This window comes from Ursus americanus, chromosome 18 (assembly GCF_024610735.1).
Source record: "Ursus americanus isolate L20-20 chromosome 18, mUrsAme1.1.p, whole genome shotgun sequence".
Taxonomy (NCBI): Eukaryota; Metazoa; Chordata; class Mammalia; order Carnivora; family Ursidae; genus Ursus; species Ursus americanus.
The window spans coordinates 37,458,958-37,486,565 of NC_142144.1; the positions used below are offsets into that span (position 1 = coordinate 37,458,958).

Below are 27,608 nucleotides of genomic sequence, written 5' to 3' on the forward strand. Positions count from 1 at the left end.
GTAACTGAGTCTAAGAAAAATGAAGGCAACTGTGTTGTCCCCAGTGCATAAATAACTGGTAGTTATTTAATAGTTGTTCAAATTTACTGCCTCTATCAAATTTAATACTTGTTTAATACCTGCTAGAAAATACTGATAAGCAAAGTGAAGGAAATTAAAAATCAACTCTACCCCACCAGCAAGAGACAACCACTCAGCCTTTGGCATATTCTATACCGGTGTGCATGTGTGCGCACCCTTATACGCACGCACATGTTTTCTCTCCTAAAAACAGGACCACGGAAAAATATTCTTGGGTAACACGGTTTTAAATGTAAAAACTGTATCTCATGACAGCTCATGAAACAACATCTTAAGGCACTACTTTAAGGGATGCATAACAGTCCATTAAAGAACACTCATCTGGTACTTGCAACCTTGGACAGGGGTTAAGTCGTCTAATAAAATGTTTTGATCTGAGAGGCATCTCTTCCAATATTATTTTGAATTAATATATATAGTAGGATATATACTAGTGCAGAATTGTGATGTGACAGTTAAAATAATTTGTTTTATTAGAGGAGAAGGGGTGGTGGTAACATTCTTAGCAGAAAAATAATCCTGTTTTCCTTTAAAAAAGATAGGTTCTTGGGATTTTAGCGTTTTATTTTTAGGTCGTAGAAGCAATACATGAATGCTGCAGGGCAGGCAAACACACAGTATTACAAAGAGTAGGAAGTAAAAATTCCCGTTTTTCTTCTACCCCATTTCACTGCTCATATCTGGCCACTGGTAATAGCCTGGCATGTCTGTCTTCCGAACATTCATAAGACGATTTTAAATACATGGAAAAATAATCGCACAGCCACATATCTTAGGTACATCTATAAATATACAAATATGCATGTATACATAAGTATACATACACGCAATGTACATATACAGTGTATATAATATAAACACATATAATGATGACTTTCCCTCCTTCTTTTAGCACTTCTTTTGTCCCTCTCCCTGGGATCAGAATAGCTATTAGAGGCACTACGGATTTTTGCGTGAGACCTCCCAGAATTTACGTGCTGGTTTAGACTGCAGGTCTGTTGATCCCAGCATAAGGTCTGAGACGGCTCCTGAGATGCAGTTGGGAATAAAGACACCCTCCCTCCTCACCATCCATGGCTGTGTCCTCAAAACATGAACATACTTGGCCTTTATTTAAACAACCTACTATGGATTCTTTTTCAATCGATTCCAAATCCTTTGCAGTTGCCGCTTCCAGCTATATGTCTTCGAGTATCAAATTTGTGGTATTCATGGATAAAGCCCCAAAGAATGTCCTTTTCCATGACACTATCTCCTTGAAGGCCTGGCTCCTGTTCTGACATTCTAAGATGGGTCTGCAAACTATGGCCCACCCCTGCTTTTGTAAATAAAGTTTTATTGGAGCCCAGCTGTGCCCATTCATTTGCATACTGTCTGTGGTTGTTTTCACACAACAGCAGCAGAGCCCACAAAGCCTAAGGAAAAGTCTGCTGATTCATGTTCTAGGATATGGTAAAAAACAGACTGTTTTTTCCCTATCAAAAGTTCTTGAGGAATTGAATCACATACCCTATATTTGGTGTCTTTGTCCAGGCTAAAGAGTTTATTTTATTATTATTCTAATTATTTTTAAAGGTTGTTTATTTACTTAAGAGAAAGAGAGAGAGCACAGGTGGGAGGGTGGAGGGAGGTAGAGGGAGAAGAAGCAGCAGGCTCCCCGCTGACACAGCGCTCCATCCTCAGACCCTGAGACCAAGACCTGAGCCAAAGTCAGACGCTTAACTGACTGAGCCACCCGGGTACCCTTAAAGAGTTTATTTTTTAAAAAATACAGGTGACCCTTGAACAATAAGGGTTTGAACTGCATGGGTCCACTGATCCACAAATTGTTTTCAATAAATAAAGTACAGTAAAGTAAATGTCTTTTCCTTATGATTTTCTTCACAACATTTTATTTTCTCTAGCTTTATTGTAAGAATGCAGCACATCATACAGATAACATACAAAACGGGCATTAATTGTTTATACCATTGGTAAGGCTTCCGATCAGCAGTAGGCTATTAGTAGTGAAGTTTCTGGGGAATCAAAAGTTGTACCTGGATCTTCTACTGCGCAGGGGGTCAGCACCCCTGACCTCCATGTTGTTCCAGGCTCAACCGTACAAACACACACAAAGCACCCTGGCTCTGACAGCAGCAATGCTGTGCCTGGTAAACCTTTAACTGCTTGATCCCTGCAGTGGCCGAGCTCTGGATTATACCATTTGCTGATTTCCACGGTGTGGATAGTCCCATAACGGCTAACTTCAAGCTAAAAAATGTGATGCCCTTGAACATGGAGTTGGGAAGATGTGCGCACAAGTGAAAGTGCAAACCAGCGCCTGCAAACCACTGGCTCCTCGGACATCAGTGGCCCAACCACCCACTTTAAAGACGTAGACACTGAGGCCCAGAGAGTGTGTCTTGCCCAAGGCTGCCCCAGTGACTGGAACCCGACTGAGCTCATTTCCCAGTACAGAGTCTGGCTGCCCCCCAGGGAGTCACTTCCTCTATAAAAGGAAGAACCGAGGAAAGAAGACAAAGGAAGTTCTTCACCAGGCACATGGTAACAAATGCTGGTTTTATCATTATCTTCACGGTTTTGGGACTCTAGCTTTCTCAGCCCGTGCTTTGGAGCACACATCTGGTAGGGGTAGTGTTTTTCGCGCAGGGCCAGGTTTCACGCGAACACTCGATAGTGGACTGTCTCCATTAACCAGCAATTACCTAAGCTACCAGACTGTAAACTCCAGAAAGACAGGGACTGCATCTGTGCTCACTACTTCCCCCCAGTGTCCAGTACAGAATTAGACACTTGGTAAAGTAGACAGTAAATAAATACAGAAGGGATAGAGGAATGAGACCCCACCATCAAAGTGGAGCTTTACTCCAAGAACACAGCAGTACACAGAGATCCCATTCCCTTCTCCCATCTGTGGCCAGGGCAACAACAGATGCCAATACGCTCATGCACTTTAACATTTCCCAACTATCAGCTGCAGTATCCAAGCTGCTTCATCAAGAGCAGGAGAGGCTCTGTGGATGGAGGAGCAAAAGGGAGGACAGAGTCAGAGAATCCTTTTCCGTTGGTGTATACATGTATGTAATTTCTACCTGGAACTTGTTTTGACAGAGCAGGAAGCCAAGGAAATAAATCCATGAGGGATCCCACCTACCACAGACCAGGGTGCAGAACATGACTTTGTGGTAGGGGCTGAGGCAGGGCCACTCAAGGTGGTACACCTCTAAAAGTGGAGAGTGAAACAGCAGCAAGATTGGGGAATCCTAATATTCCAATAAGCTCAAGGTCGACATAAGTACAAACAGCAATGAATGAGGAGGAAAGGAAGGCAGTGTTCTTTTGGAAATGACTTTTTGACTACTTGGTAACTCTCACACAAACCCCTACACACTTGGCATGGACTCCCTGTGGCCACTTCTCTGAACCCACAGGTCCTGTTTGCCACATCACTGCTGCGATCTGGGCGCACGGACAGATCAGCTCTGTGGGCACAGAAACAACCGAAGCCATCTTGGAGACTTGCTGAGTTTTCAGGAGGCCACTGGGGCTTATCATCTCTTATGTGGGGACCTAGTACTCAGCTTCCAAAGCGAGATCAAGCTTGGTCCCAAATTCCAGAGGTTAACACGGTCCATGCGTGGGGTGGTGTGTGTTTCCATTTAGAGCAAGCATCCCAAACAAGAAGCAGGACCAATGACTTAAGCCTCCAAAGCATTTCCTACACCAGTGGTTCTCAAAGTGTGGTGCAGGGACTCTAGGTACCCACAAGATCAAAACAACTTTCATTTTAATACCAAGACGCAATTTGTCTTTTTCACTGCCACGTGTTCAGGAGTATACAGTGAAGTTTTCCAGAGGCCACATGATGTGGTATTGCAAGACTGAATGAAGAAGCAGATATAAGAATCCAGCTGCCTTCTATTAAACCTGACATTAAAGATATTTGCTAAAATATAAAACAATGCCACTCTTCTCAGTAGCATTCTGTTTTGGAAAACATGGATATTTTCATAAAATAATACTTAATATATAATAGGTCCACTATTTTTAAAAGTGGATTATTAAATATGGTAAATTGTTTTATATATATGGTAAATATAAAAAATATAACCCACATAAACAAAAGCTCCTGGTCTGGAAATTTTTATGAGTGTAAAGGGGTTTTTAAGCCTCCCAAAAGTCTGAGAACTGCTGCCCTAGAGGCTGTGTCTCTATGACCCGAAGAAGCCTGTGAGGTGGGTTATATGAGTTGCGGGAAAGATGTGCCATTCTGATGTCTAGCTGAATTAGGAAAGGCAGCCCATGCTCCTTCCTGAATCTCCGAATCTATGAGGGTAGGCTCTGTGCCCAACCCTTCCACCTCACCCCATTTGCCCCTCACCACTTGGTGTGGATTCCGCGATATGCTGGCTCCGTGGGATTTCCCTATTCCGCAAGCCCGGGCGCGGTGGGAACTCCCTCGTAGGGCCCGCACACCCTCCTGGGGTTAGGACACCCCAGCGAGGCCCGCACACCCTCCTCTGGGTTAGGATTCGCCAGTTCGGCCGGCCTGTAGAGCCTGGGTGAGGACTCCCAGTGCGGCCCGCACAACCTGGGCGAGGACTCTCCGGCGGCATGCACAGTCAAGGCAAAGAGGGACGAGGAAAGCCATTTCCAGTCCGTGAAAACCCTGTCCCCAGCGCGGCGCAGGCTGGAGACAAGGCGGAGAGGTCAATCCCCAGGAGCTAGTCCCCTCCGCGAATCTCCCCTCCGCGAATCTCCCCCTCCGCGAATCTCCGGGCCTTCCCCAGCTTCTCTCCAGCCCCGGGCCGCTCTGCGCACCTCAGTCCCGCTCGGGGAAGGAGCCTCGGGCGCCGCGGAAGGGGCTCGCGCCGACCGCCCCGGGGACAGGGCGGCCGACGCTCCCGCCCCGGGACATCCGTCGGGCTGGGCCGGTACTCACCGCTAAATGCACAGCAGGGATCTGATGGGCCGGCTGGCGCCAAGTGCGGGGCGCGCTCCAGTACGCTGCGCCTTTCCAGGGGCCGCCGCCTCCGCGCCCCTCCCCCTGCGTCCCCCGGGGCCACCGGCCGGTGGGCGGAGCAGGGGCGGGGCGGGGGGCGCCCGGCTCCGGCGCAGCGGGGCCGCGGCCGGAGGGGCGGGGCCGAGTCTGTCCCGGCGGCCCCGCCCCGCCCGGCTTGAGCGACTTAGCCCTCGGCGGGAGGGGGTGGGGGCTAAGGCTCAGCAGCAGGAAGCGGAGCGGCGCGTGCTCGGCCGGGTCCACCTCTGCGGGCGCACGGCCTGGGACGCGGGTGACTTTCGCTCACTCTGAGGTCTAGGCTGTGACTGCCCGGCTCCCGCTAGGAAGTGAGCCGAAGGGGTGGGGAAGAAATGTCGGTTTTCTTTTTTGTTTTTAAAAATGACTTAGCCATAAAGGTAGAGGCTTCATTCTTCGGCTGTTCCGGTACGTGTAGTCACGTTACCCGTCTCCCGACCGCCTTGTCCCCTTTCACCTCCTTGTGTCCACCCCCTACCCCTACTCCCGCCTTAATTCCTTGCAAAATGTGCCAAATGGGCATCAGAATCACGCCGACATAATAGGACTTCGACGTTTTCATGGTTATGAATGCAAAGTTTCTAGTGTAAAAAAATTTTTTAACGTGTGACACCACTTTATAATGCAGGCTGTTCACCGGTTGGATATCAGAGAAATGCCTGAAGAGTTAACACTGAGTGCGCCTTCTTCACAAGACCTGCTTTTGATTGCTAGGTTGGTTCGAGTTACACGCTTCTCCAGCAAGTGTGAGTAGAAAGAAATGATTAGATCTTTCTAGATCAAAAGTGGTGAGGTTTTCCTGCCAACTTACATAGAAAGTTACTATAGTTTTCTATCTTGAGCATCTGAATAAACAGCTTATAGGACAAACAGCTAATAACATACTAATTCCCATTGCTATCGGTTAGTTACCATTCGACTCCTCTGTGCAGGGGACAATGGTTGGATCGTCACGTATCTCCTCCATCAGTCCTGTGAAGTGAAGAATATTCCCCCTTTTGCAGATATGAAGTGCCCCACAGTTGGGATTCAGTCCTCATGCCTGTCTGTCTCCCAAGTCCATACTTTTCTCATATGCTATACTAGGGTACAGCTATCCCCTAATTCTAATTTTTAAATATAAAGGGTTATATTTAACTTTGAAAGATGAGATATTTACTGTATTTCCAATATGGAAGAAGACTTTCTTCCCACACACTTCCTAAATTCACATTCATCCATTCTTCTTATCACATTCATTGAACAAACTTTCCTTGAGTGTCTACCATATGCCATTATCACAAACTCTGAAAAATAATAATAGAGTTCCCTTGGAAATTAGGGTGATAATGTTAAGTGATAACAGACATCTAATATGATAACTGGTAATTCTTGACAGAAAATGATAAAATCAAGACTCTAAAGGTAATGGAATTTATTAGCAAACACTGGCCAAAACCATGAAGGAAATCCAGATATCCCTTACTTTTTAAGACTCATTGTTGCACCACTTCAGTTTTATGAAAGACCTACATTTTTACCTGTTTTCGCTAACTGAAAGAAGTCTGAAGAGGATTTTTGCTCTTACAAAAAAGATGAAAAGGGAAAATAGCATTCAGTGTTTGTAGCAGGCTGTTATATGGGGAAAGTGTCCCCGCCAAGCTCCTTCTCCCAGAACTACACTCAGTCAGCAACCCAGCATCAAGCCACTATAGCTTTGGACCAAGCATATCTGTGAGCATCTGTGCTTTATCTTAATTGATTTTATGCATCTCTTAGCAAGATGTGTCCTAAGGTATCAGAAAAGCCTAAAAGAAGTTATTTTGTGGGTCTGGGAACGTTAAAAAAATTTTCCACAGAAGTTAATGGTGATTGTTTCTTCGCTGTCTGCCATTTCGGCTTCCTAGGAACGCTGCACTTTCAGAGAGCAGGAGAAACCTGGAGTACCCACATCACTGGGCTCTGTTGCTCTCAGAAAAGTCTGCAGTGACATGCAGATTGCAGATCCACTGGCCTGTCTTCTCTTCTTGTCCTCACTGACTGCTTTGTGTTATTTGAGACTGGTGACTCGTCTTTCCTTGAAATTTTAACCTCCTTTTGGCTTCAGAGCCCTCAGCCCTTGTGATCACTGCATCTGTCTTCGATCCCACTTTCGTAGGTTCCTTCTCTGCACTTTTTCTCCTCTCCCTTTGCATGTGACTCCTTACGCTGGTGGGATTTTCTTCGTTTATTTTCTTTCTAGGCAAACTCCCTGCCACCTCTCGCTGAAGCCTGCTAGTTGTCTGTCACTCTTCTTACCCCTCTTCAGATCTCCACATGCTTTGTTTCCAGCCATTTGTGGGGAGTTACCACCTGGATATTTCAAAGGCACCTGCCATTCTTCACATCTAAAATGGGAATCTCATGTCTTCTCTAACCATCAGTCTGTCCTCTCCTTCCCATCGAGTTTCTTCCTCATTCTGAATCTCAGTTCTTGAAGTTGGATCTCATGGTGCATTGAGAGCTAAACATTTAAGGGGTTTAGAACCACGGTACTAGGTTTATACAGGGTCTGCCTGATAAATATTTCTGCCGTGGCACAAAAGACCCTGCAAGTGGCCTAGGGGAGTATATATATACTCGTTACGGACCTTCTGAGAAGAAGTCATCCAGCTGTGGAACTGCTCAGGCACCGCAGATGACTCCAGGGGCTAGTGGCAGAAAGGTCTTCAGTTGAGGCCACTGCACTGTTCTAGCAGTCTCACCTGCCAGAAGCTTCTGCCGCCATAAGAAGAACCATGAGGATGTGGTCAGAGACCTATTATGCTCTGAGGAATGCCTTATCGTATTCCACCCTGACTTTAGTTACTTGTATAAACTGGACTTCCTCAGTTTATAGAAAGTTCCTAAAAACTGTACCCAACTAACTTTGTATCGTGCTTTTCAATTATAATGCACTTACACACATATTATTTAATAAAAAGTAAATGGTATCAGAGAAAGGCAGTCTGAGAGCACATTTCTCAAATCTCCTGGTGCATTGAAAACATACGTTCATATGCTGTTCTCTTGGAGAGACTGAGTTTGAGAGTCTGACCACCTTTTGGGAAACACCAGTGGTGGTTCCCATACTGTTTCTTGGAATCACCAGAGGACCTTTATTAAGAATACTGCCTCCTGGGACACCTGGGTGGCTCAGCCAGTTAAGCGTCTGACCCTTGATTTCAGCTCAGGTTTGTGAAATTGAGCCCCTCATGAGGCTCCGTGCTGGGCATGGAGCCTACACAAGAGTCTCTCTCTCTATCTCCTTCTGCCCCTCCCCCCAAAAAAGGAAAGAATACTGCCTTCTGTGTCCCCCACCACCTAGAATGTTGATTCACTAGGTCAGGGGTGGGATCTGTGCTCAGAGTCTGAGGAATCTAAACACTACAGGTGGTTCTGCTCTAGGCATGGCAATTTGTTCATCACTCCTAACACACAGCCTGGAACACAGTAGGTATTTAATATGTTTGTTGACTCTTAACTAACTCTCAGTTTCTTCCTGCCCCCTACTGTATTACGCTTTGTTCCATGTTCTCTAGCATGGCACAGAGGGGAAATATTGTTTGGCAATGCATGAAGTATAAGGTGGTCCTTCCTGAAATTCTTGTTTGAGGGAGCTCTAGAATTCCTGTGTTCATCACTGAATATATGTCTTCCTCATACTAGAGGAAGTTTGAAATAAATGTTTTCTGTTCCTTTAAAAAATGCCCTATTCATAATCAGGGCAGTGATTAGCCTCATGTTGGGCTCATGTTGGCCCCCACAGATATCCAACTGCCACCCCCTTCCACACCTGTCATATACTTAATTTTTATGCTCCCTTTCTTGCTGCCTCAGTGCCTGAATCCTTGAGCTGCTTTCCTAAGGAGCTAGGAACCACTGGTCATCTGCTTCAAACACCATCCCCCTCAACATAACTGGTGATAAAAGCTAAATGGGATCAAATGTCCCATTGAATCTTCACAACAAGCCTTTGAGGCTTGGTGACATTGTTACCATTTCACAGTTAAAGAAACAGATTCAGAGTGATTTTATAACTTTCTTCAGGTCACATAACTGGCATCACATAACTATGATGCTGGGGTTTGAACAAAGGCTGATTTAACTCCAGAACGTGTGCTTTTAACCTCTATGCTATGAAGTATAATTTTATTTAAGTGACATCATTGGATGCTCTGAGGTTATAAATTATTCTTTGAAGAAAAGAAGAGGAACTCGAGTGTTCTAGGAGGAAACTTTGGTCCAACACCTTATAGTCTAGAATTCCTTATTTATTTTCAGGGCTTCTTCTCCCTAAAAATGCTCCTCGTCCTGGGGGATGAAGCTGTTGGAAGTCAGGAGCAGTGATAGCATTATTCTGAGGCTGCTGCTACTGACTTATTTCATTTTTTTTTTTTTTAGGGAAAATTATTTGCTAACATCGACAAATGAGAGAAAAACAGCATAGCAAATTTGTCACTAATTGGACTCATTTTCATTTCCAGTTTATGAGGAGACTGTTTTCATGTATTAGATTAACCACTTTTTAAAAATCTTACAACAGCCCCTATGCTCTTATGTTCCTTCCCTTCATTCTTTTCCACCCTCTATTCGCTTTGTCCTTCATACTGGGTATTTCTTTCTGACCTGTTTGCAGTTACTATAAAAGCACTGGGTTCCCCAAACTCATTTTTCCTAAGCTACAAAGCAGACTCCCTGTATGCTTAGCATCCACCTGGGCCCTCTACCCATTGTCCCCACAGGGAACTGATGGGACATTATTTTCACGCTACTTGCTGTGTATGAGTAATAAATTTCTGGAAGTTTTGGTGACAAGAGACATGCCTTTCTGGAAGACCCTATGGGCTGTGTTAGTGGGCAGGAGAAGACTCCCCAGGATCTAGTAGCAAATGCTTTTACCCAAGGTGCAGAGTACACCCCCCCACCCCCGTTCACGTACATTTAGAGGATAAATAATAAAAAGCAGGATTGAAACAATTTACCCAAATGATGTTTTGGTCGTGCTCACTCTTCTCAAGAGTAGGAAGAGAAAGGGATGTTATATGACAGCAGGGCAACCAAAAGTGGCTTTAGCTGCTGAGTCAAAGTTTAGATAAATGATGTCAGCAGTATGGAGAGAGAAACTCAGGTGGATTGGAAACGGGTGTTGGTTTGGATGAGCCCAAGCTGCTGGCAGCTGCTTGAAATTGAAAGTTGATACAAAGCTTTGCTGACTGGCAAGGGATTGCTCTGTCCCTCTGCACCTCCTGCTTCCTCCCTTCCCCCACACCCCAACTTCAGCGCTTTAAGGAGAAAGCTGAGTATGCTTGAGGAACTTCAAGAAGGGAGAAACTCAAATATTTTCAGCTTTGTTGTATGCAGGTGCCCAGGCTACAATCCTGCCGAGTTAGTTGGGGGTTGGGGTGCTAGATGCCAGGGTAGCTGAAGGCACCGAGGACTGTGGAGAAAGCTGCAAGAATACGTACAATGAAATTGGTGTGGAGCCTGGCTTGAAGAGACAAAGGATTAAAAAAAAAAAAAAAAGTCATCTTCCAAAGCTTATCTTCCTCCCCATCTGTCTGCATCCCCCCACCTTCTAGACTTCCAGAAGCTGTAGCCCTTTATATGCCTATTAGACTTATTGGTCCATTGGTCCATGTTCCTAGAGGGCAGTGGATCTCAACCAGGGTCCCCCTTCTAACCCTATGGCATTGGACAATGTCTAGAGATATCTTTGGTTGTCACAACTAGAGGAGGGGGGTGTATTCCACTGGCCTGTAGTGGGTAGAAGCAGGGATGCTGCTAAACATTTTAGAATGCACAGGACACCTCCCCAAACAGATAATCACCCAACCCAAAACCTTAGTAATGCCAAGGATGGGATCCTTGCGAGGGGTGGGGGTGGGGGTATCCAAAATCAAAATCAACTGATGGGGTTTGAGCAATATTTACTGTGAAGAAGGAAAATTAAAGTGACCTGGTAGGGAGGGCTTTTTGGGCTGATTCAATGTACTGCTGTCCTTCACTGCCAAATGTATATTGATACTTACGTTATACGTGCTTGTTATACGTGAACACTCATGAAGTCCAGAAAGGATTCTTTCATTCAAGGTCTGCGGCATGTAGAGAGTTCATCTCCGTCCTCTTACTGGTGGTCTAGCAAAAAGAATTTAAAATCTGAGAAGAAATGGAAATCACCGCTTTGGTTAACTATTGCAAAATTCAGAGAGGCAATTCCCTAGTATAACATCGCCACCTGCTGATCCAGGCATCAAGTGCACCTCTTTTTAAAAACTGGGGTTTCGGGACTGGAGGTGGGGCTTGGGGGGGGGGTGGGAGGTGTGGCTATTGACCTGTTACTCAGCTCTTGTTGAAAAAGAAAGCCTGACCCATAAAGACCTGTGACTTTGCAAAATGTCCCCATTTTGGCGTGGGTTAGATCAGGCTTGACAATGAATAAGGAAAAGGCCCAATATACCTCACTTGTCAAAATGGTCATTTTTTCCACACTTGGAAATTGGACATTCAAGGACCTAGTAGCCCAGCTTATATGGAAAATAAGTTTATATGGAAAAGTGGCAGCTATTGCTGTGGGGAAACTGGACTCACATTATAGCACCTGAGGGAAAGCCACTGGCATGATGGGGCCCTCAGTTCACAGAGGCTCACCTGAATGCTGGGGCCTGGTTCACTGAGGTTTGGCTAAGTTCAAACCTGTTAGTGTCCACTGGGGGCCTGTAGCTGTTCAATGACTGCTCCATAGATGGCAAACTAAAAATTGGCATTGTTATTCACTCACTGCATGGAACTCAAGGCCATTTTCACAACTCTGACCAATATGCCCTAGGATGAAACACACTTTTTACTGACTCTTGGGATAGTACCAATGACTTAGCTGTCTGGTCTGTTATCTGGTCCACCCCTTGGAAGACTATAGACTTTGGGATTAAACAACCCTGGAAGCTGTGGTAGGAACACCTTAGATTCCAGATGTACAAGGGTGGAGGCAATAAATACTCTCTTTTGTCGCCTAGATCCAACACCATCACTCAAGTCAAACAGCAAATGCAGTGGACATTCTGTGGACAAGGCCGATGGTAAATTATACTGCTGTGCCATCAATAGCAGCTCTCAACATGGAGCCCCTGTAAACAGGTACAAACACATGGACTGGCACCACCTCACCCCATTCTGTTACAAATTCACATGTTTCTCTGATGCTTGAGAGGGATGTGCCATAGATAGGAAAGGAAGTTATAACCATTCAGGGACACTGCCCATGTGACTTAATCAAACCAACCTGATGCGATCCAAATCGAGTTTAATGACAAATCCTGATAGGAGTTACCTGTGCCTGCTTGGGTTATATGCTTGTATATGGCTGGAAATGGGCCATGAACTCTCTCTCCATTAGGGATAGAGGTGGGTATTTAGCCCGTCTATTGCCTCCTGTAATTACTGATGATGACACCAAAGATCAGCAGGTTAGTGAAATGAATAATGAATGGGCCTTAGACTAGACTACATTCTGACTGTTGGAAATACAGTCCTCTGGTTTCCCCTGGGACAGTTGCTTGGGTCCAGGACCCCAGAAGGCATATTTGAGGTCAGGACTGCAGGTTAACTTCATCTCATTGTTTGGAGTCCTGATGATAGTAGCCTTAATTAAGTGCTGTGTGAGACCGATTGAACAGATTTATTTCTAGCCTCTGTTGGTTAATCAGAGTGGCCAACGGAGTGAAATACTTTTGTGACAGTTTGCCAGAAACCAAGACAGGTAGGGGCAAAGGTGGATTGATGGGGAAAACAATCTTCTACAGGCCCTGAACATCCCTGCACCTGTTTGTTGGGTATGCCAAGAGTGCAAGTTCCTTCCTGACTGTTGTTTCCTAATGCCATTTCTCAGCATTGTGTTTATAGCGAACAACCTTGAGGGTTGAAATTATATGTAGGTCAGATATTTGCTTCAAAATGATTGGGTTGGGGGAAGAACTGAGTGAGAGTATAGATGAACCATGTCATATAAAAGTTTGTAATTGCTGAATCTGGGTCACAGGTACATGTGGGTTCAAAGTACAGGCTTTCTTACCACTTACTATAAAAACAGTGGATTCCCAAGCTGTGTTCCTCACCAGCAATCCAAGCCCGCTGTATGTAATACATCCTTCTAGGTCCCTCCACCTTACCCCTGTGGGATCTGGGACAATGCCATGCTGCTCGCTGTGCCATGAGTAAGAAAGTCCTTTTCTGTGACTTCAGAGTCTAGTGTCTTTTTCCGGTATTTATAAAATAGTAACAGGATCTTATGAGCTTGTAAGTAGAGTAAACCCACAGATCCTGACAGTGTCTATATGGTTTTGTGGGGATGCTATGATCTCTGGTTGAAATCATCAGGAACCAATTTACTTGTGTAATTTTGTTTTCACATTGAGAAAAAAAAAAAACCAAACAGTTTGTTAAACTTGTCTTGTGACTGCCCCAAGTTTTTCCAAGCTGGAAATTTGGAACATTTGTATTTAGTCACTTTTTAAGTTTTGTTTTAAAAATTTAAAATTATGAATAATATCATCCAGTTACAAAATGACTGAGACTAGTATAATGAGCTCCCATATAGACATCACTTGGCTTCAACAATTATCAACTCATGGCTGACCTTGTTACTTCTACATCTGCCTCCCATCCCCAGTGACTTTGTAGCACATTTATAAAATTATACAATTTCATTCGTAATATAGTCCAATTTAAAATCATTGACTGGAATTTGCTTTGTTTTATAGTATAGTATATTTGTTTTATTTGTATTTCTAAAGAATGATTTTATAAACAGAATATATTGCTCCATTAATAATAATTTTTCAAAAAGCATCACAATTCTTTCTCTCCTCCACCCTGAAATATTTTGGATATAACCAAAGGTATATAGAGTGGCAACTATATAAACTTAAGGTCTGTAGTTATTCAAACAAAAAAAGAGGAACGCCTGGGTGGCTAGGTTGGTTAAGCGTCTGCCTTCAGCTCATGTCATGATCACAGGGTCATGGGATTGAGTCCTGCATCAGGCTCCTTGCTCAGGGGGAAGCCTGCTTCTCCCTTTGCCTGCTGCTCCTCCTGCTTGTGCACTCTCTCTCTGACAAATAAATAAATAAAATCTTAAAAAAAAACAAACAAAAAATAAATTAGTGAAGTTAGGAAAAAACTACTAAAGAAAATATAAATGAGTAACATAAAATCTTAATGAATTATATAATATATGGAATTGAATACTTGAGAGAACTGCACCTTTGAAAAATAAATAAAATATGCAAATCTCTGACAAATTAAAAAAAATGAAATAAAACATGCAAACATTTATTGAGATACATAACTACAAATGTAGGTGTTAAAATAATACAATACTGTAAAATATTCTACGCAAATAATTTTGAAACTCATAAAGGGAAAGAAAATTTCTGACCAATATATATAAAATTGTATCAGCTGTTGATTCTACCCCTCAGAGATTTGGTTGACTTTGGCTCAAATGCCACTTCTATTTGCTTGTGACAATCCAAAAACCTGCTCATGCTTTGGGATTTTGTTGCTGCTTCAGTTTTCTAAGCGTTCACAATCCTGCATCCATGTAGGCTGAACTTATTTTCCCAGCATCATCTAACATGAGTCAATCTGCCGCTTTTCAATTTTCCACACGGAAACCACTCAGATCACAGAAAAGGTTGATTAGTTTTTCTGTAATGGGTTAGAGAGCAAATACTTTAGTCTTCGTGGGCGCGTACATTACTCCTTCTCTGCGTCCTTCTTACTCTTCGTTTACAGCATTTTAAAAACCAAAAAACTTTTCTTAGCTTTCAGGATGTATAGGGGGGCTGCACTTATGGCTGCCCTGGGGGGCGGGATGCTAGATGGTCACCTGTACCGGGCATGCGCCCCCTACTCAGACCCATGCGTTACCTGCCCGGCCCTTAGTGCAAGGGTGCGGTGGGCGGGGCGGCAGGCGGCACAGGGCGGGGCCTACCTTCCCGCTTCCTCCTCCCGGTGCTCCAGGGCTGTGCAGCCTTGTCTTTTCCCGGCCTAGGGGCAGCTGACAGCCTCCCACTGCTTCGACAGCCACCACGGGCGTGGCGCACGGCCCTCCTATTGCAGGTAAGCCCCGGCATCACCCGCAGCTCCTCAGGTGAATCCCACGACCTTGGTTTACCAGACGGCCAGGCGCGGAGGGCGCGGTGGGCACCTGGGCAGTCACTATGCGTCCCTGCAGCCGGCCTGCAGGGCTTCAAGCAGGGCACCTCACCCCCGCCCCCCCCCGGGGGGGGACAAAAAAAAAAAAAAAGAGGTACAAAAACAGGCTGCTGGCTGTGTTTGGCCCGTAGGCAATAATTTTGTCAACCCTGCCCTAAAGTATAATGGCTAAAGAATGCAGGCCCTGTAGCCATATTGCCTTAGATTCTGGGTTTAATCCCGACTGCACTTTTTACTAGTTGTGTCAACATGGGAAAAAATTGAATGAGCTAATATATGTACCGTGCTCAAAAAAGTGGTACATTGTGCATGCTCATTAGACGTCAGATGTTATCATCAAGCCTTTAATTTCATATAGACTGATTCTTTTCATTGGTTTCAATCACATATTGCATAGCCATCTGCTGGCTTTCTCCTTTTCACCCCTACTCTCTTTTTTCTCTCTTCCCCTCACTTTCTTTCAGATGTAACCAAGAAATTTCTCACCCCCCCCCTTTTTTTTATTATCAGGCATGACTGTTCTTCCCAAGGTCAGGTTTGCCTATAGTCTTATGCTCTTTAGAGTGGACTTATTTAGTTTATTCTCTAAGAAAAATTCTAATGAATAAATTTTTTGTTCACAGCATTACATATAAATTACCAAAAATTGACTCTAGAAGACATGGAAAACTTGTCTAGTGCAATAATCATGCAAATAATAGGAAAAGTTATCAAAGAATTAGATCCAAAAATGTTTTTAACTAAGGTGATTTTGAATTTATTTATTTAAATAATTTTATTTATTTATTTGAGAGAGAGATAGTAAGAGAGAGCATAAACAGGTGGCGGGGAGAGGGAGAAGAAGGCACCTCCCCGCTAGCAGGGAGCCCAACATGGGGCCTGATCTTGACCTGAGCTGAAGGTTGATGCTTAACTGACTGAGCCACCCAGGTGCCCCTGATTTTGAATTTAAATGGACTTTTTATTATGCAAAATATAATCATATGAAAAAGTAGAAAGAATTATTTAATGAACCCCCATGTATCTATGACCCAGACTCTCTGATTATAAAGTCTTGGAAAATATTGTTTTCACAATATCCTCATCTCATTCTTCCCATACATGATAATTTGGAAGCAAATACCTGACTTCATACAGTTTCATGTATTTTGTTTTGTAACCATAAAATTATTATATTGGCAAAGTCAACGATACACTAATCCCAAAATATCAAAAAATATGCTGCCTATATTCAAATTTCCCCAATTGTCTTATACAATTTTTAAATAATTTGTTTACTTGGGCCTATTACCCTTTCTCTGTTAATTTACAGATATACACATTCTCTTTTTTTCTTGCAATTGATTTGTTGAAGAAATAATTGTCTGTCCTGTAGTGTTCTACCACCTGGATTTTGCTAATTGCATCTCCATTGTGTCATTTAATATGTTCTTCTATCCTCTGCAAATACATGTATGGTTTACATGTAAACCAAGGTACATGCAAATAGGTACTTGAAGCTTGATTAGATCATGCTTGTGTGTTTTGCACAAGAATACTTCATAGATGATGTTGTATACTTTAATTAGGAGGTACATAACATCTGTTTCTCTCTCTTTCTCTTTCTCTCTCTCTCTCTTTTTTTTTTTTTGATGTTAGTAGGCATTGACGATCATTTCCTAGACTCACTAATCATTATGAGATGGAAATGAAAATGTTCTAAGAGAATATCTTCAAGTTGGCTCCTGAGTCTTTTTTTTTGACATAACCTAGTTGTCTTTGATAGCTTCCTTGCTTTCTGGTATAAGCATATACCACAATATATAATCTCTTATAATAAGAGATACCTCATTCACTTTGTATATTTTCTGTCCCAGACCTAGAACCTGGTTCCTGTTATTATGAAATGGTATTTAGAGACATAATCTGTGCCCTGGGGATGCTCATGGCTGTGGAATTGGTCTTTGTAGAAACAATGTCTTTTCAGTGGATGGAGTTTCTGTTTATAAAATACATCATTTAAAAATTTTTAGTTTTATTTATGAATATGATTTACAATTATGTAAATTATTTTTAGCTTCAAAATTGTGATTTTTGTTATTTGAGATGAGGAATATGTATTTGGTCTTTGTCCAGTTTTTGGCACAGAGCTCCTAAGACCCTTGGAATTTACTGAATGATAAAAGCAATAAATGCATCTTGTGTTATGTTAATAAGGCAGCTTTTGGAAAGCATCTAAGGATGGGGGCTGGTTGCCACAGGAGCCATTGGTTAAGTTTGGAACCTGCAGGCCTGGGAACAGGAGAGGGACTGGAGGTTGAATCAGTTGCCACCAGTGATTTAATTAGTCATGCGTATGTAATGTAGCCTCTATAAAACCCCAAAGGACAGGGTTGGGAGAGCTTCAGATTTGGTGAAACGTGGAGATTTGGGAAGAGTGGTGCATCTGGAGAGGGCATGGAAGCTCTGCACCCTTTCCCCGTAACTTGTTCTATGCTTTATTCCATCGGGTTCTTCCTGAGTTAACATCTTTTTATAATAAACCAGTAATCTAGTAAGTAAAATGTTTCTCTGAGTTGTATGTGCTCTAGCAAATAAATTGAACCCAAAAAGGGGGTTGTTAGAACCTCCAATCTATATAGCTAGTCAGTCAGGAGCACAGGTGACAACCCGGAGTTGCGACTGGCATCTGAAATGAGGGTGGGGAACAGTCTTGTTGGACCCAGCCTCAACCTGAGAGATTTGATGCTATCTCCAGGTAGTTAGTGTCAGAATTGAGTTAAATTGTGGGATACCCAGCTCTTGTCTGAGAATTGATTTCTGATGTGGGAACCCCCCTCCCCAACTACCACTCCCTGATGTTGGAATTGGTACCAGAACCTTTCAAAGTCAAATCTATAAAACAAAGTATAGTCAGAGAAGTCTAGCTTCTATCCCAGTCTTCTTCATCCGATGCTTTTCTATCTCTTATGTATTTTTTTTTTTAAAGATTTTATTTATTTGAGAGAGTGAGCAAGAGAGAGCACAAACCAGGGAGAGGGGCAGAGGGAGAGGGAGGAACAGACTCCCTACTAAGCAGGGAGCCTGATGTGGGGCTCGATCCCAGGACCCTGGGATCATGACCTGAGCTGAAGGCAGATGCTTAACAGCCACCCAGGCTCCCTGTATTTTTTTGTTTATCTGTCAGTTTAACTTAACAAAAGCAAATACATGCATACGCTTTTGTTTTTTCTTTTGTAGACAAGTAGGGGTGTCTTATGCATATTTTCTCCCACATTTTTTTTTTTTTGCCTACCCACTTATTGTGGAGATCACTCTGTAGCAGTATATAGAGCCTTTTCCCATTCCTTTTTATGATTTTATAATACTCTGTTAGGTGCATGTGCCATTGATAGACATTTTTGTTTCCAATCTTTGCTGTTACAAATAACACTTTGAAGAAAATCCTAGACCGTATCTTTTTGCATGGAGTGCTAGAAGAGGTGTTGATGGGTCAAAGGGTAAATCCATGTCGTTTTGCTAGATATTGCCAAATTCTTTTCTGTATTGGGTGTGCAGTGGACTGAATGTATCCTCCCAAATTCATATGTTGAAATCTTGGTGACCCCCTGCTCTTCCCAGCAAATGTGATGGTATTTGGAGGTGGGGCTTTTGGGAGGTCATTAGATCATGAGGGTGGGGCTGGAGAGGTAGCTTGAGCTCTCTGCCACGTGGGGCTGCAGTGTCAGCAGGCTGCCACCGAGAAGAGGGTCCTCCCCAGCACCAGACCTCTCTGGACTTCCAGGCTCTGGAACTGTGAGAAATAAATGTTTGTTGTTTAAGACACTTAACCTATGGTAACTTGCTGCAGAGCTCAAGCTAAGACAAGGTCAAATTTGGAAACTAACCACACCAGCTATTTGAACCAACGGGATTTAATGTAAAGAATTGGTCACTAGGTATAGGGTTAATTAAATTGCTGGAAGGGTAAAAAGAGAACTTTAGGGAATGAAAAAGCCAGCAAGTGTAGGAAGCCTGTACCAGCCCTCATCTGAGGGGACTAAGAGGAGGGGTGCCATGGAATGGCAACTCAGACCTTTATGGATTTGGGGATGGTGCTGCTTGATTGGTGCTGTGGTTCTGAGTTTGAAATAGGGAGCTCTGTGGGGTGAGGGCCCAGATCTTGAAGCGGGTGGCCATCTGTTATATATACTGTTTCTACGGGAAACAGGAGTTTACAAGTATGGGGAAAACTGAGAACTGAATTTGGCTGCTGTTGTGGGGAAAGTACGGCTGCTGTCAGGGTGAAGAGCATTGCAGAGCAGACTCATGGGAACGGCAGGCAGACGGGAACAGACACGACGGAGCCAGTCTCTCCTGTCCTCCCCCAGCCTCCCACTCTGGTGCCCCCATTGATACATCCTGACTTAGAGCCGACTGACAAAGCAGGAAGGTGGCTTGAGAATCCTGGCCTCAGCATCAAAGAGCAGAGTAAGAAAGGGTAGATTTGGAGCCGAGGGGCAACCAGGTTATAATATTCGCAGGGCCGCCGTTCATAGGTGTGGAAGCATTTCTCCCACCGACGAGGTCTGGTTCACCACAGCCTCAGCAATAGATTAGGTATTTTGTCCGACTTGTAGGTTTTCGCCATCACATTCTTCTTCTCAACAACAGGTAATAATCATGCTTTATAAACTCCTCTAAAGTGTAGAAAAAGATGGGAGATATAATGGTTCCTACTGCTTTTATGCTTATCATGTATAATGGCGTTAACAGTGCTTGTAAAACACTTCACAACTCTGCAGAAACACAGCTGACAGAGAACAACTCTGTGACCAGGGATAAAATGACCGTGCAAGCCAGCCTCAATCATCTGTTGGCAAAAGTGAACAGCAGGGTCCTCACTGCATTCCTGACAATTAAATAGAGAATTTTCTATATTTTTATCCTTTTGAATTTTACAGTTTCTCTCCCTCAGACTTAAGCCTAGGATAGCTTTTGTTATAAAATAAGGCTCTTTGTTAAAAGGTTCATATTCCTTGCTAGTTTGAAAATTGCCTTCATAAAAGGGATCATCTAGAAAATACCCCCTTAGGGGCGCCTGGGTGGCACAGCAGTTAAGCATCTGCCTTCGGCTCAGGGCGTGATCCCGGAGTTCTGGGATCGAGCCCCACGTCAGGCTCTTCCGCTATGAGCCTGCTTCTTCCTCTCCCACTCCCCCTGCTTGTGTTCCCTTTCTCGCTGGCTGTCTCTCTCTCTGTCGAATAAATAAATAAAATCTTAAAAAAAAAAAAAAAGAAAGAAAATACCCCCTTAGTTTTCATTTGTTTACATTTCATATGTATTTTTGACACTCGTATGTATTTTTATGAAAGCCAATTAGTCATTTGTGATTTTTTTTTATACCTTTACTGATAAGATAGTGTTTCTCGACTTTTCTCTAGCTAGGCATCCTAATTATTTAAAGATATTAAAGATCAAAATATGATTCCCACTGGGGAAAATCACTCAGATACATCCTCTTACATTCTAGACACATTCTCCACTGAATTTTAACATCTTTGGTATAAATTTGTAAAGGTTAAGTCATCATATAAATAGCAGGGCTATTAACAATCACAAAATTAATGAGAATAATAATGAGCTCAAGCATGTGAAATGCCAGAGTTAGCATAAACACTGTAATGCCTCCGTGTATGACATTTTTGTTTTGCCATAGGGAAAAGTTCTGTGAGCTAGTTCCCTAAGTAGTGCCAATACGTTATTACTGCAAATAAACTGCTCATTATCTAAGGTGTTTTTGCAACTTTTGGAGAAAGCAAAATGAGGTATTCTTGCAGGAGATATTTATCTCTATGCAGTAAAATAAAAAAGTGGTTTTAAACGGAGGTGAAATTAAGAACACTTCTGTACATCACTTTCATCATCGTTACAAAAGTAAAACGTGTTCACTGCAAAAACGTTTGAAAATATACCCAGGCGTGTGCGTACACACATGCACATCACATACACACCCCCCCACACCCATACCCACCCCATTAAAAACTGCCCATAATCCTGTCCCCCATGGGTGACTCCTCACTGTTAATATGTCTAGTTTTATCAATGTTTATCTTATCTCAGTAAGTGGGGAGCTCATAGTAGCTAGTTTTATACATTGCATTTTTTTCAAACATTAGAAACTTTTCTGAGGCCATTGAAAACATGATTTTTGTATTGTTGCATAATATGTCACACAAATAGATTGTATTTTATTTTATTTTTTAAAACTTATTTATTTATTTGAGAGAGAGAGAGCACTAGCAGGGGAGAGACAAAGGCAGAGGGAGAAGCAGACTCCCTGCTGAGCAGGGAGCCCCATACATGGTTCGATCCCAGGACCCTGGGATCATAACCTGAGCTGAAGGCAGACGCTTATGACTGAGCCACCCAGGCGCCCCAAATAGATTGTATTTTATTTAACGCTTGGCCATCTCATTTTTAGCTATTTAAAAATTTTCTTACTTTTCCATTAGGAACAGATGAACATTTTTATGCATAAAACTTTGACTAAATATCTAATTATTTCCTTAGTTCAAATTCCTACAAGAAGAATTACTGAGTCAAAGGGTTTGCACATTTTTAAAACGTTTAAAATATGTTTCTAAATTGTCCTTCAGAAAACGTGTATTAGTTCAAATTTCCACTGGTTGAGGCAGAATAACCATCTTTCAGGATCCTTCACAATGCTGGATGTTACCAATAATTTTTTTTGTTAACGGGAGAAATTGATGCTCAATAAAAATTTATATTTACTGAATATTAATTGGTAAATACAATTGTAATACCAAAATAGTCCTGATTTAGCCTTGATCAAAATTATAGTTGAAACCAGAGGGCACACATTTCAATAGCAGGGATCTCGAGAAAAAAAAAATTGTTGACATGGATGGTCTGAAAGTAGAAAGCACTGAGATAGTCATTATATGCTGTTAAGGAGATGAGGGCAAAAGCTGAAAATGTGACATTTTTAAAGTGTAAATATTAGCCAGTACTATACTGTTTGGGTTATTCTAGATTTGTAATGTAGTTTGAAATGAGGATGTTTAATACCTCCAACTTTGTGGTTCTTTTTTAAGATTGCTTTGGCTATTTGGAGTTCTTCTGTGGTTCCATATGAATTTTAAGATGGCTTTTTCTATTTCTGTGAAAAATGCCATTGGAATTTTGGTAGGGATTGCATTGAATCTATAAATCACTTTCAGTAGTATGGAAATTTTAACAATATTAATTCTTCCAATCCATAAATCCATTTGTTTGTATTTTCTTAGTTTCATTCATCAATATTTTGCAGTTGCATTTGCTAAGAGAGTGGATCTTACGTGTTCTCACCACACACACACACACACACACACACACGCCCGTGCACGCACACACAAAGGCAACGATGTGAGGTGATGGATGGATTTGTTCATTAGCTTGATGGTGGTAATATTTCTCAACATAAACACATATCAAATCATCACATCGTACACCTTAAATATATATGATTCTTATTTGTCGATTATACCTCAGTAAAGCTGGAAAAAATGGCTTAGCCCTTTGGGAGCAAAATATGAATATTAGGTTGGACAGTAAAGTTCTAGCCACCTTTTTCTTGAATAGTTTCTTTTTCTCTGTCTTCATGAATTTAGATCAGGCCAGTTCATCAGCAAGATATTCTTCAGTGACACACTGATCTTTACTCTTGAGACCAGTTTTAAAAACTACTTTGGAGTAGAAAATTTTATTTATTTAACAGGTTATAGACAATTTATGTTTGAATTTTATAATATTTCACTAACTGATTCTGGCTTTATTGACATTGCTATAATTAAACAGATCATCTAAAATATTCTCTTAGAGAGATGTGGGCTATGCAGAAATATATGGTGTTTAAATCAGAACCATTTAAAAACTAAACACAGTAGGAGAATACAGATAATAATTATTGAAGAGGATGTGGAGAAATCGATTCCCCTCATACAGTGTATTCCCTCAAACATCCTGATGGAAATGTAAAATAGTACAGCTACTTTATTTGTTTAAAGATTTTATTTATTTATTTGAGAGAGAGCACAAGCATGGGGAGCAGCAGGCAGAGGGAGAGGGGGAAGCAGGCTTCCAGCTGAGCAGGGGGTTGGACACAGGGCTTGATCCCAGAATCCTGGGATTATGACCCGAGCTGAAGGCAGAGTCTTAACTGACTGAGCCACCCAGGTGCCCCAAGTATAGCTACCTTAAAAACACTAGACAAAGAATTACTATATGACCCAGCAATTCTAGTTCTAAAGTATATACCCAAGATAAATGAAAACATTTATCTATATAAAAATTTGTACATGAATATTCATAGAAGCATTTTTTATAATGGATGATAGTAGAAATAATCCAAATGTCCATCGACTGATAATGTATAAACAAAAAGTGGTATATCCATACGATGGAATATTCTTCAGCAACAAAAAAGAACGAAGTACTGATACATGCTACACCATGGACAAATCTTGAAAACATTATGCCAAATCAAAGAAGCCAGTCACAAAAGACCACATATTGTATGATTCCATTCATATGAAATGTACAGAATAGGTAAATCCTCGACAAAATAATAGCCAATCTACTATACCAACACAGAAAGAGTAGTATGTCATGATAAAGAGATTTATCTCAGGAAAGCAATATAACATTTGAAAATCAACCGGTGTAATTCATTGTCTCAAAAGACTAAGAAAAACTTAACCAACCTTAATAGGTGGAGAAAAAATACCCGACAAACTCAACATCCATTCATAATAAAAACTTTAGCAAACTTAGGAGCAGGAGGGAAACTTCCTCAACTTTAGAAAAAGGGCATCTATGATTAACTTAAGCTAACATTAGACTTAATGGTGAAAGACTGAATGCTTTCCCTGTAAGCTCCAAAACAAGGCAAGGCTGTCCACTGTCATCACTCCTATTCAGTTTTGTTCTGGGTCCAAACCAGTGAAATAAACCAGGAAAAAAGATAAAAGGCGTACAAACTTGAAAGTTAAATAAAATATAATCCGCTTGCAGCTGATATAACTAGGTAGAAAATCTCAAAGAATTTACAAAAAGATTACTACAACTAATAAGTTTAGCAGGATTTTAGGATACAAGGTCAATATATAAAATTCAGTTGTATTTTTATATATTAGCAGTGAAAAATTGGAAGTTGAAATTAAAGATGAGTACTATTTACAATAGCACACAAATTATATACCACTTAGGTGTAAATCTAAAAAAATAGTATAGGATCTATATGCTCAAAACTACAAAACACTGATGAACAAAATCAAAGAAAGTATTAAGTAAATGGACAACTGGGGTGCCTGGGTGGCTCAGTTGTTAAGCCTCTGCCTTCGGCTCAGGCCATGATCCTGGGGTCCTGGGATCGAGTCCTGCATCGGGCTCCCTGCTCAGCAGGGAGCCTGCCTCTCCCTCTCCCACTCCCCCTGCTCGTGTTCCCTCTCTCGCTGGCTGTCTCTCTCTCTGTCAAATAAATAAAATCTTAAAAAAAAAAAGTAAATGGACAACTATGCAGTTTTCATGGATTTAAAGTCTCAATATTGTTAAGATGTCAGTTCTGTTCAAATTGAACTGTAGATTCAATGCAAATACCTACCAAATCCAGCAGGATTTTTTTGTGGACATCAAGCTGATTCTAAAATTTATATGGAAAGGCAAATGAAAAATCCTCTGTGCTCTCCTGTTCATCCCTCCCTCTCCTCTAATTCCTGGAAACCACTGATCCTTTCATTGTCTCCATAGTTTTGTCTTTCCCTGAATATTATATAGTTGGAATCATACAACGTTTTGAGATCAGCATCTTTCACTAAGTAATATGCATTTAAGTTTCCTCCATGTCTTTTCATGGCTTGATACTTCATTTCTTTTTAGTCCTAAGTAATATTCCATTGTTTGGATGTGTCACAGTTTAATTAATCATTCACCTATTAAAGGACAAGTTGGTTGCTTCTAAGTTTGGCCATTATGAATAAAGCTGCTTTAAACATCTGGGTGCAGGTTTTCATGTGGATGTAAGTTTTCAGTTCATTTAGGTAGATACCAAGGAGCGTAATTGCTGGATTTTGCGATAATATATGTTTAGTTTTATAAGATATTAAAAACTGTTTTCCAAAGTGACTATACTATTTTGCCTTCCCACCAGTAATGAATGAGAGTTTTTCTTGCTCCATATCCTCCCCAGCATTTGATGCCAGCACCAAATGCTGTCACTGTTCTGGACTTCAGTCATTTTAATAGGTACGTATGGGGATCTCATTACTGTGTAAATTTCAATTCCCCAGTGACCTATGATGTTGAATATCTTTTCATGTGCTACTTGTCATTTGTATATCTTCTCTGGTGAAGTGTCTGTTCAGATCTTTTGCTCATTTTTAATCAGATTGTTTATTGTTGAGTTTTAAGTGTTCTTTGTATATTTTGAATAACAGCTCTTTATCAGCTGTGTCTTTTGCAAATATTTTCTCCCCATTTGTGGCTTATATTCTTATTCTCTTGAGATCGTCTTTTACAGAGTAGAAGTTTTTGATTTTAATAAAGTCCAGCTTATCAATTCTTTATTTCATCGAATAGACATTTGGTTTTATATCTAAAACGTCATTGCCCTACCTAAGGTTATCTAGGTTTTCTCCTACGTTATCTTCTACGAGTTTTATAGTTTTGATTTTACATTTAGGTCTGTGATTCATTTTGAGTTAATTTTTGTGAAGGGTGTAAGGTTTGTGTCTATATTCATTTTTTTTTTGCATATGGACATCCAGTTGTTCCAGCACCAATTGTTGAGAAGACTGTCTTTACTCCATTAGATTGCCTTTGCTCTTTTGTCAAAGCTCATTTGACTGTATGTATGTGGATATGTTTCTGGGCTCTTTATTGTGCTTCATCAACTATTTGTCTATTCTTTCACTAATACCACACCGTTCTGATGATTGCAGCTTCACAGAAAGTTTTAAGTCATGTAGTCAGTCCTCTGTCTTTGTTCTTTTCCTTTAACATTGACTTCGCTCTTTTGGGTCTTTTGCCTCTTCACATAAACTTTAAACTTAGCTTATTGAAATCCACAAAATAACTTGCTGGGATTTTGATTGGAATTATGTTGAATCTATAGATTGAGTTGGGAGGAACTGACACCTTGACACTATTGAGTCCTCCTATCCATGAGCATGGAATATCTTTCCATTTATTTATTATTTTTGATTCCTTTCATCAAAACTTTATAGTTTTCTCCATATGGATCTTGTACATATTTTGTTAGATTTATACCTAGGCATTTCATTTTTGGGGGTGCTAATATAAATGGAAATATGTTTTTAATTTCAAATTCCATTTTTTTCATGGCTGGTATATAGGAAAGTGATTGACTTTCATATATTAACTTTGTATCCTGCAACCTTGTTACAGTGGCTTATTAGTTCCAGGAATTTTTTCATCTTTTAGATTTTTTACATAGACAATCATGCCATCTGCAAACAAAGACAGTTTTATTTCCTTTTCCTGTCTTATTGAATTAGATAGAAGTTCCAACAAGATGTTAAAGGCAGTGGCAAAAGGGGACATCCTTGCCACGTTCCTAATCTTAGAGGGAAAGCTTAGAGTTTTTCTTTATTCAGTATGATACGAGCTATAGATTTTTCTGTAGATGTTCTTTATGAACATCCCTTTTTTTTAACTTGCTAAGAGTTTTTATTATAAATGGGTGTTAGATTTTGTCAAACACTTTGCATTTATCAATATGATCATGTGATGTGTTACATTAATTGATTTTCAAATGTTGAACCAGCCAGGCATATGTGTGATAATCCCACATGGTCATGGTGTATAATTCTTTTTATACATTGTTGGATTCAATTTGCTTATATTTTGTTGGGGATTTTTGCATTTATGTTCTTGAGAGATATGAGAGATATTGGTCTATAGTTTTCTTGTAATGTCTTTGTCTGATTTGGTATTAGAATGATCCCGGCATTAGGAAGTATTCCTTCTGCTTCTATCTTCTGTAAGGGATTGTAGACGTTTGCTAAAATTTTTTTCTTAAGTGTTTAGTGGAATTTACCAGTGAACCCATCTGAGCCTAGTGCTTTCTCTTTTGGAAGATTATTAATTATCGATTTAATTTTTGTAATAGCTATAGGACTATTTGGATTATCTGTTGCTTTTTGTGTGAGTTTTGGCAGATTGTATCATTCAAGGAATTGGTTGATTTCATCTAGGTTATCAAATTTATGGGCATAGAGGTGTTCATAGTATTCCTTTA

At 41.3% G+C, this 27,608-nt stretch overlaps 1 protein-coding gene and 1 long non-coding RNA gene across 7 annotated transcripts in view; one reads left to right on the top strand and one right to left on the bottom strand.

Annotated features, from left to right (window-relative positions):
- The window catches only part of ACO1 (aconitase 1), a 54,018-nt gene extending 48,840 nt beyond the window's left edge, over positions 1 to 5,178 (bottom strand). Inside the window, exon 1 of the mRNA XM_045780306.2 lies at positions 5,024 to 5,178. The gene's annotated coding sequence lies outside the window, so the exon portion shown is untranslated. The remainder of the gene's footprint in view (positions 1 to 5,023) is intronic.
- A 12-nt stretch (positions 5,179 to 5,190) lies between these two features.
- LOC123781038 (uncharacterized) overlaps positions 5,191 to 27,608 on the top strand; it is a 325,582-nt gene continuing 303,164 nt past the window's right edge. The window contains exons 1-3 of one of the 6 annotated variants that reach the window (XR_015727441.1): positions 5,191 to 5,524; positions 5,745 to 5,862; positions 12,130 to 15,235. This is a non-coding gene — a long non-coding RNA (uncharacterized LOC123781038). The remainder of the gene's footprint in view (positions 5,525 to 5,744; positions 5,863 to 12,129; positions 15,236 to 27,608) is intronic. The other 5 variants (XR_006776585.2, XR_015727444.1, XR_015727440.1 and 2 more) reach the window with 5 other exon arrangements.